This window comes from Saccostrea cucullata, unplaced genomic scaffold (genome assembly GCF_032062105.1).
Source record: "Saccostrea cucullata isolate Sc308-1 unplaced genomic scaffold, CSIRO_AGI_Scuc_v1 ctg4838, whole genome shotgun sequence".
In the NCBI taxonomy this organism is placed as follows: Eukaryota; Metazoa; Mollusca; class Bivalvia; order Ostreida; family Ostreidae; genus Saccostrea; species Saccostrea cuccullata.
This window is the reverse complement of record NW_026930797.1, coordinates 34,008-42,999: the sequence shown is the minus strand read 5'-3', so window position 1 is coordinate 42,999 and position 8,992 is coordinate 34,008. Positions and strand designations below refer to the sequence as shown.

The following is an 8,992-nucleotide window of genomic DNA, read 5'->3' as shown; positions in this document are numbered from 1 at the left end:
AATGTAAGGGAGTTAGGGAAGATGGGGCTTTTTGCATAAAAAACGTCATTTTTTCACCCCTATTTGACCCCCTGGGGCAAAATCAAAATTCCGAAACCTTACTGCACATCTACATGACACCACCAAACATCACCCAAAAGGTGATTAGGCTGCTGAGTAAAATGTAGAAGGAGTTCAGGGAAGACGGGACTTTTTGCACAAAAAAACGTCATTTTTCGACCCCATTTGACCCCCCGGGGCAATATCAAAATTCCGAAACCTTACTGCACATCTACATGACACCACCAACCATCTCCCAAAAGATGATTAAGCTACTGTTTAAAATGTAGGAGGAGTTCAGGTAAGAAAAGTGTGACAGACGGACGGACGGACGGACGGACGGACGGACATGAGTAACAACAATATACCCGAACTTTCTTTAGAAAGTGCGGGTATAATGAATACTTTTCGGAACTAAAAAAAAAAATTTTAAACCCCGCTCAAATTATCCGGATGATAATAGTTACACCGAACATGGTTTCGTAATTAAATTCAGACTGTATAACATCCGGTTTGAATACCACATGTGTTTTCTGACTTTTGGGAGCCAACTCTTGTTTTTTTTTTGGAACTTACGACTTATGGCAAGGTATAAATTAAATATTTTTGGTTCAAAACTTTGATAAAAGCATCGATATTTTTACAAAAAGTGTCTTCAATCTCAGCTTATCCGATTATTCATGAAGGATATCCTCATCAGAACAGATTGTACATAGCGAATAGCATAACCCCTAATCATATGCATGACGATGATATGGAGGGAAAATTAATATACATAAAAAAGTGAATGTAGGTGAAAGCCTGTCCTCTTTTCTGAAGAGATTAAGTTTGTTTTATTGCAGCCCGGAGGACCGGGCTGCTCTATACATATAAGTTTAAGTGTTGGTGTATGGGGATTGGTGTGGGAGTAGTTATGTATAGAATTAAAGGTTTTCTAAACATTGAAAAGATTGTTAATCAGAATGTTCGTTCCGTTTATAAATTACGAGATACATAATATATTTACTTCCATAAAGTTTATCTGTAAAAATGTATATGTTTTTCATATTTGATATATAAAGTTACTTATCATTTACTATCGAAACAACGACAGGTCCCTTTTTTCAGAATATCGAATTTTACTTCTCGGATAAAAACGTACTCTGCACAGCTAGTTCGTGTTTTATATTCTAAAATTGAAAATTAATACATTTTTAAATATAAATGATGCGTGTGTCTAACTTTATTTTATATTTTATGCAGCCAACATTTACTTGAGGAATTGATCAAGTTTAAAATGGTATCGTTTTTGATTGAATTTTATTCGACTACAAGTTTTTAAAAATATTTGCGACTATCGTCTCCATCAATTAGACGCATGCCTTTTTACACATATCGAAGCAGTTTGCTGATCAAGACTCATTTTCATCAAGGCTCATTTTCATTGTTTAGGCCATTCCAAGTTTTTTCTCTGTTTAGCGTCCACTCATCTTTCCAAAACCTACCTACCTTTTCACAAAAAAACACACAAACCAAAACAAAAAATTAATACAAGCTTAAAAGTCATAAAAATGACGTCCTTCAAATGATTTGATCGAACTAAACTGCTTTAATAGAAGAAATATCTATTCTTAAGCAAAAACAAAAGATTAAATGCTTACAATACACCCAATATAACTTACTGTACAGAATTATTTGGAGATATTTACAAAATTCAAAAATTTCGACTAAATTTATCAATTTCAGAACTCCTGTTGTTGTGTGTTTTTCTCATATGGGGTGTCAAAAACCAAGGCTCACTCGGACGCTAAACATAGAAAAAACTTGGAATGGCCTTACTTTGAAAATTTCCCGGGCGACAATTGATGGTTACATCAAAATTTTCTTGTTGTTTATTGAAATAGTTTACTGCTCAAAAGATTTTTTTTTGTAATGTCTAACCTGTTGAGATGAAGATGTAAAAAAAGAAAATCTTAATAGTGAATTAATATTGATAGTTTGTCATGAAATGCAAATGAATCATCAGCTTGAATTATCAGTTTTTTCACAATTATTGACCTGAGTAGGTCAATGTATAGCAAATAATACATACTCCTTTCCATATCGCATCCTAGCCCGAGACACCAATTTCAGCCAGAGGGACAGAGACCCTAGGGCTGATATTGGTCGAAGGTCTGATACTGGATGTGATGTGGAAAAGGGAATGTTTCATTATGTTTATTACAAACTTGGTAATAAAATACAGAACACTTCAAGTTGAGAAGATCAAGAAAATAAGTAAATAATCATGCACAATAAAACTACTTACATACATGTACACGGTATTGTCTTACCGAACAGATTTAGCTGTCATTAGGTCAAAATTGCAAATAATAACATGCTTCTTATATCTGTATATACAGGTAACTCTTGATGGCTTGAACTTCGATTTCTCGGAAGTTCTTGATCGCTTGAAGTGAGTCTCCAGTCCCGATTTTTTCCACTATATAACTAAGCAGATTTGCACTTGATTTCTCGAACTTCTGATCTTTCGAAACCCTTGATCCCTCGAAGTCAAAATGCAGTCCGCCAGTCCCACTGTGCTGTGAATTTTACCCTTGATACCTCGAAGTGGCTGTGTGTATACCAAGTTATAATGTTCAAACTTTTGACATAACTGTATATCTGTGTGTCTGTCTGAGTGTCTGTTGTCAACTTAAACCTTCACCATAACTTTAGAACTATATGTCGAGATAGTGGCTTCATATTTACTTTAAATTAGTATGCATACTCCACTAATGAAGTGCTTTCAAAGGGCAATAAGGACAATGATTATGTGTCAGTGATCTTGACTGTGACCTGTATGCTAAAAAAATTGTTTTTTCGAACTTTGTTGCTGTGTTTCACAAGCGCATCTTGTTTTGTTGGTCTCTGACCAGTAGAGCTTAATTATGCGATAATAAAGCGTCCGGCGTCTGTCCGTCTGTCTGCAAACACTACTCCTTAAATTTTAGTCTGATTTCAATATAACTTGGCACACAAGTAGACTATAGATACTAAGATACATAATTCTGTGCATCAGTTTTTGATAAGTACAAACCAGTAGAGCTACAGTCTCGACAGAGACTTCTGGTTATTTTCTCTTCCATTCTGGTTGTTGCTACTGCTATTACATAATTAGTTTAAATTAGAATGCAATAGTACCTGGACATAATTTATCATTTCAGAGAGAAGAAAACTGTGTGACTTTAAAAGAAAACCAGTGAGATAAAATCATAGAAAATGTATGATGATTCAGGATGTGGTCATTTGGTAAGTGGTAATTCATTCATGATTCGTATGTATTTGACAATTGCCTGAAAAAAAGATTCTAAATTTTATTTAAATACTGAACTGTGGTATATCAGCTGTGAGCTACAAGAAGTTTTATGTAAAAGCTAGGGCTAAAACAATTTGCCCCCTCCATGTTATGTGTGTATTGCTATGATTGACATACAATCAGTTCTCTAATACATACACTTCAATAAAACTTTGTCGTCTCGAACCTGAATTGAACAGGAAAAAACTCTGAGATCTCTCCAAAAATTTGAATGAAAAAAATGAAATGCTTATTAACTGATTTCTTGCTGGTCAGTATTTTGATTACTTAAAGGAAGCTCTAAAACTGCACACTAAAGAGTTCTACTTTAATATCAGTTAGTTTTATGAAGTTAGAGTGATCTGCCCATAGATTAAGATTATGAAAAATGTTATTTTACAGTCAGTTAGATTATTTTTAATAGATTAAATTATTCTAAGAATTATTTAAAATAAAAAAAATAGGAAATTAATTATTTTCATAAATTTTTCCAATGTAAGTAAACAGCAATTATTTCTGCTTACAGATAGTCCATTGTCTTTGAAAATTTCTTGGGGAAATGAGGCACATACCGTATGTTCTAAATGAATAAAAAAGGCTCATTACGCACATATTTATATGAAATATGATAGATTTTTTTCTCTCCAAGGAATAATTTCTGCAAGTCACTAGGTTTTTAGAGTTTCCTTTATTTTAAAGATATTCAATGAAATTGTTTGAAGTATTAAATTTTGGTAAATTTTATGATACTAAAAGGTTATATGGATGAAAAAACAGCAAGACGAATTTCACATTCCTAAGAGTTTTCTCCAATTGTTGGCGTATCGCTCATTTTTCCCACTTTGTCCTTTGTAAGTTACTGGTTAATATTTTCAATCTTCAAAAATATTGGACAATTACAATCTGTATCTGTATTGGCAGAGTATGGGGGCAACATGAAAATCATAATGAATATGTTAATACTGATTTTATTTCCAAGATATTGTCCCTCAAAGTTGATACGGTTAAAGACGGAAAAAAGTGTCTTAAGCCGGTTGACCCCAGATCGACCCTGCGAAGGGGAATAACTTTTGTAAATGTGAAAATCCTTTATGGTATATCATATAGATCTAAAACTGACTGAATTTTGATCAGCCAATTTATGAACATGATGAATGGATTGTAAATAATGTTGGACAATATATGTAAAAAAAAATTACATTACTTGTTTATATATACATTTGTGGTATCTCTCCCATTGAAGTTTATAAACTTGTTATTTATTTCCTAAATAAACTGAGCGTACATGCAATACCGGTATAAAATTACTCATAAGATGCATGTATACTTTAACCATGATAAAATCATATGTGTCCAATGCAGCATATGATAAGTCATTAATATACAAGTACATGTGTTTCTATACTGTAATACATATATATATATTGCACTTTTTTTAGGTCCTGTTCTGTGGATGCCCTAAGACAGTGTCTACCCATCATTCCATCTGATATCACTTGTTCTGAGCATATTTCTCTCTCAAACTTAAACTACAGAGAGCCTGTGGATAGTGGATGAAGAGTGTCCTTGGACCAAATTTCTAGGTCAAAGGTCAGTATCAAAATCTACTGTATATCTTTATTTAAAATCGTAGTCCAGAGTATATTTCTCCCCTGCCTGGTGTAATCTAGCTTTTGTGCAATGGGGTGGACTACGTGGAGGGTCTGCAATGATCTTCAACCAATTTCTAGGTCGAATATCAAAATAAAAAAAAATCTCTCCCAAATATTTTGTTATTATAAAGAGTATGTTTTCTCTCAAACTAATCAAACTTAAAGCAGGGTTCTTAGTATGAGATACATGTAGTAATATATTCTCAATGACATAATAAGGCTGAAAACATTATTTATATTAGGCCTAAAATAAAATATTGTTTGTTTGCATTTGCCGACCGACCCCCTGAAAATGCACCCGACCCAAACTTTTTTAAAACCATTTTGTAATATTTTTTTCTCTCCAATTTTTCAGGATATTAAAACTGTTTCATTTTCAATTTTTTTCTTTATCAATCATACCAAGAGTGCAGCTTATTCATGTAAAGTAGGTCTATGAAAAACTTTATTTTATGTTATCTAACAAAGATCTGGAAATATTTTTTTTTCAAAAAAAAAAAAAAAAAAAAATTGCCTACCTACCTACTCAGACTAAAAATTATAGGTCGGCAACTGCAAACAAAGAATTTTTTAAGCTTGGCCTTATGTAATTTTTTTTCACTTATCATAAAGCATTAAATATTAAAGAGATACATTAAATGCTGAAATCATATGTATCATGGTCATGGAAAGTAATTATTGATATTGGTATATTAAAGGACATTGGCTGATCTTTCAGATTTTAAGTTATATTCAAGCATTATAATTCTGACATCATATAATAATTTTGTATGAATATTGCAGATCAAAGGTGATGTGAAGAAAACCAGGAAACTGATGTTGAAAGAAGTACTTAATGACCCTTATGAATGGACTTAAATGTGAAAGACTGTTCCATTGTTTATCTAAGATATATGGATTTATTTAATATTTTGATATCATTGAAAAATTCAGTTACAGTTTTTGTACATCAAATGAATTATTAAACATATAAAATGGTAATGCTTTTTTTCTTTTACATGTAATAAAATTTTTTGATAGATTTTTAAAAGAATACACATTATTTCACATTGCTTCCTTTAGAAAAGTTAGGGAATCTTGAAGTTTCCCAGTAATTTCCACCAGGAATGGGACTCCAGATAATTCCACCAAGTTTCCGCCACACAGAAAGTGTTACACAAGTTCCATATAGTTTCCTGAGTCAAGGAAACTGCAGGAATCATAAGGTTTCACAAGCTTCCATGTAGTTTCCCATAAAAGAAAACCTTAAGATTCCATCAAGTTTCCATTCCACGGAAACCACTACGCTCATATTCCATATGGTTTCCTGAGTCGAGGAAACTTTAGGAATCGTGAGGTTTCCCGTGCTTCCATGTAGTTTCCCGTATAAGGAAACCTAAAGATTCCATCAAGTTTCCATTCCACGGAAACCACTGCGCTCCGATTCCATATGGTTTCCTGAGTTGTGGAAACTTTAGGAATCGTGAGGTTGCCCCGAGCTTCCATGTAGTTTCCCGTAAAAGGAAACCTAAAGATTCCCCCAAGTTTCCATTCCACGGAAACCCCCTACGCTCCGATTCCATCAAGTTTCCTGATTCTGGAAACCAGTGGAATCTTCAGGTTTCCCATTACAGGAAACTACATGGATGATCGGGAAACTTCAGGTTTACAGAGGTTTCCGTGGTTCGGGATACCTTATGGAATCGGAGCGTAGGGGGTTTCCGTGTCACGGAAACTTGCCCAATAACCTAGCATCCGCTACGGAAACCACTGGGAAACATGATGTAAACTTGAGGTTTCCATGTGGTTTCCATAAAGTTTCCCGTGATGGGAAACCACTTTTTTCACCCAGTGATGATAACGAGCACTTTAATTGATAACGTTAGTGTATCAGTAAATATTATAACAAACTTGCTGGCTACACTGTAGATTATGTTATATAATGAAAATTCGTGAGAAACTGGAGTAAAAAGAAAAGTAAACCAAAGCCATTTAATAGCAGTTTGTGGGTAGCCTTGAGAATTCAGATAAACCAAAGCAGTAGGAAGTGATTGTATCAAATCAAGGTTAATAACCTTAGGAAAAAATCAAAGAATTTTTTTCTTTATTGACTGCTGTCGATAAGATATTCGTTATTAAAAAGTAAGATATTTTCTTTCTGTTTTTTAAACGAAAAGTTATTATGCCGTAAAGTTACATCAGCTACAATATGGACCATCTGTTTTACGTTCGAAAATTGGCTCTGTCTTTATATATAACCCACATTAAATGCCCCAAGAAAAAGTACGGGATGTTATCAACATTAAAAACAAAAATAAAGAAATCTCTCTTGAAGAAGAAACCTTTTCGCCTAACTACATGTAATATTATCAAGAGTGTTTGAACAGCACTGGAAAAATATCTTATTTTTGAAATCGACGAAAGGAAATTAAGATATTACCATCTTATCAAGTTTCTGCTAAACCTCTAAAGTATATGTCTTGATTCAGCGATTAAGAGATATTTGGGAAGTAGTGTTCGAAAAAAAATCTTCTTGACTGCCATAGTTAACATCATTGGGTTTTTCAATTGTTTCTCTTGCTGTTGAGCATCATCATAAAAACTCTATTTCAATATAAATCCAGCAAAGTTCTCATCGGATATGCTGCATTTCTTTTTACCTTCGTTTAAAAAATACTGTAGTTTCATCAATATTCGTTGAGCACCAATTTTCGAGGATTTGGTTGTTGAGCAGATCCACGAATTCAAATGTTCAAAGAATTGAGAAATATGATATTCATTTGTATAGGCAATGCTTTTGTCCACGAAATTACGTGTCCTCGAAAACGTCTGTTTTACAAAATCCATGAAAATTGATGAAACCACAGTATATTGAAAAATAATTATTGAAACAAAGTTAATATTTGATAAAAAAAAAAACAAAAAAGAACGAACATAAAAAAAAATAAAATCTTGATTGCCAGCAACGATAAATTGTTTAAGAAAAGCCTCCATAAAATACTAGTGCATCACTTCTTAAATTTGTTTATTTGATAAAATATTAACACCTCTTCTAAACTTTTCAGACACAAATTGCCTCACTTAAAAAAAAGTTGCCTTAGGTTACATAAAAACAGTTAATTACTGTGGGAATTTTAAGCATCGTCAGGCAAAAAACAACACAGTTTTGATTAAAAAGATAGGTATTAAATTCTTGAATTAGATTTAAATTATTGGCAGGTGTTGCAAGATCGTGAAAAAGCAAAGATGAGTACAGGTGTAAAAAAAATCTAATTATAGTTTTGGAGGTCTTACCTTAATACCTGCAGATATCTCCGGTTCATATATATTCCCGAGAGAAAATTTCAATCGACTTTAAACGGTAAGAATATTGAGAACTTGCAGTGCCCTTGTCCTGAATTTGTATTCCTTTTCTTCAATAAAACTTGGCTCTAGTCTTTGTGTATGACATACCTCAAGCATTTAAATTAGTCTACTTAAGACACGGGCCACAATTTGATTGGTTATGATGTGACTGCTGTATTTGCGATAATTTCATCTTGTGTATCTCATAGTTCATTAGGACTGCTCTCTCAGATTGAGCAAACTGCAATTCTGGAGAGAGAGAGAGAGAGAGAGAGAGATTATTGGTTGTAAAGTATGTACAATCATTAGATTGAAATTAAATAGGTTTTTTTACAAATATTTTCAGTTGTATTTTATGTACCATCATTATTATAAAATAACTTTAATGTTTTTTGAAAATTCAATAGATATATGTACAGTTTGTTCAAAGTTACTTTGAATTATTTCATCCACATACTTCAATAAAGAACATAAATCACTTAAAATTTATTAATTTGGAAAAAATGATATATTGTAAAGAGATGCTCTGTAGAATCATAACTTCGTTTTTCTGTCAAGGTCGCGCTAGTACTATAGAGCAAACGTCTTTACGATAGCGCCCTTTCTGGTACACTGCCTATGGAATGCAGGTCGCCGTTGTCGGAGCTTTTTTGCTCTTTAT

At 33.0% G+C, this 8,992-nt stretch overlaps 1 long non-coding RNA gene across 1 annotated transcript; it reads left to right on the top strand.

The window, feature by feature from the left end:
• The first annotated feature begins 548 nt into the window (after window positions 1–548).
• Window positions 549–4,908, top strand: LOC134230123 (uncharacterized). The gene is made up of 3 exons (XR_009984282.1): window positions 549–628; window positions 3,225–3,309; window positions 4,795–4,908. It is a non-coding gene; the product is annotated as an uncharacterized LOC134230123 (long non-coding RNA).
• The last annotated feature ends 4,084 nt before the right edge of the window (window positions 4,909–8,992 follow it).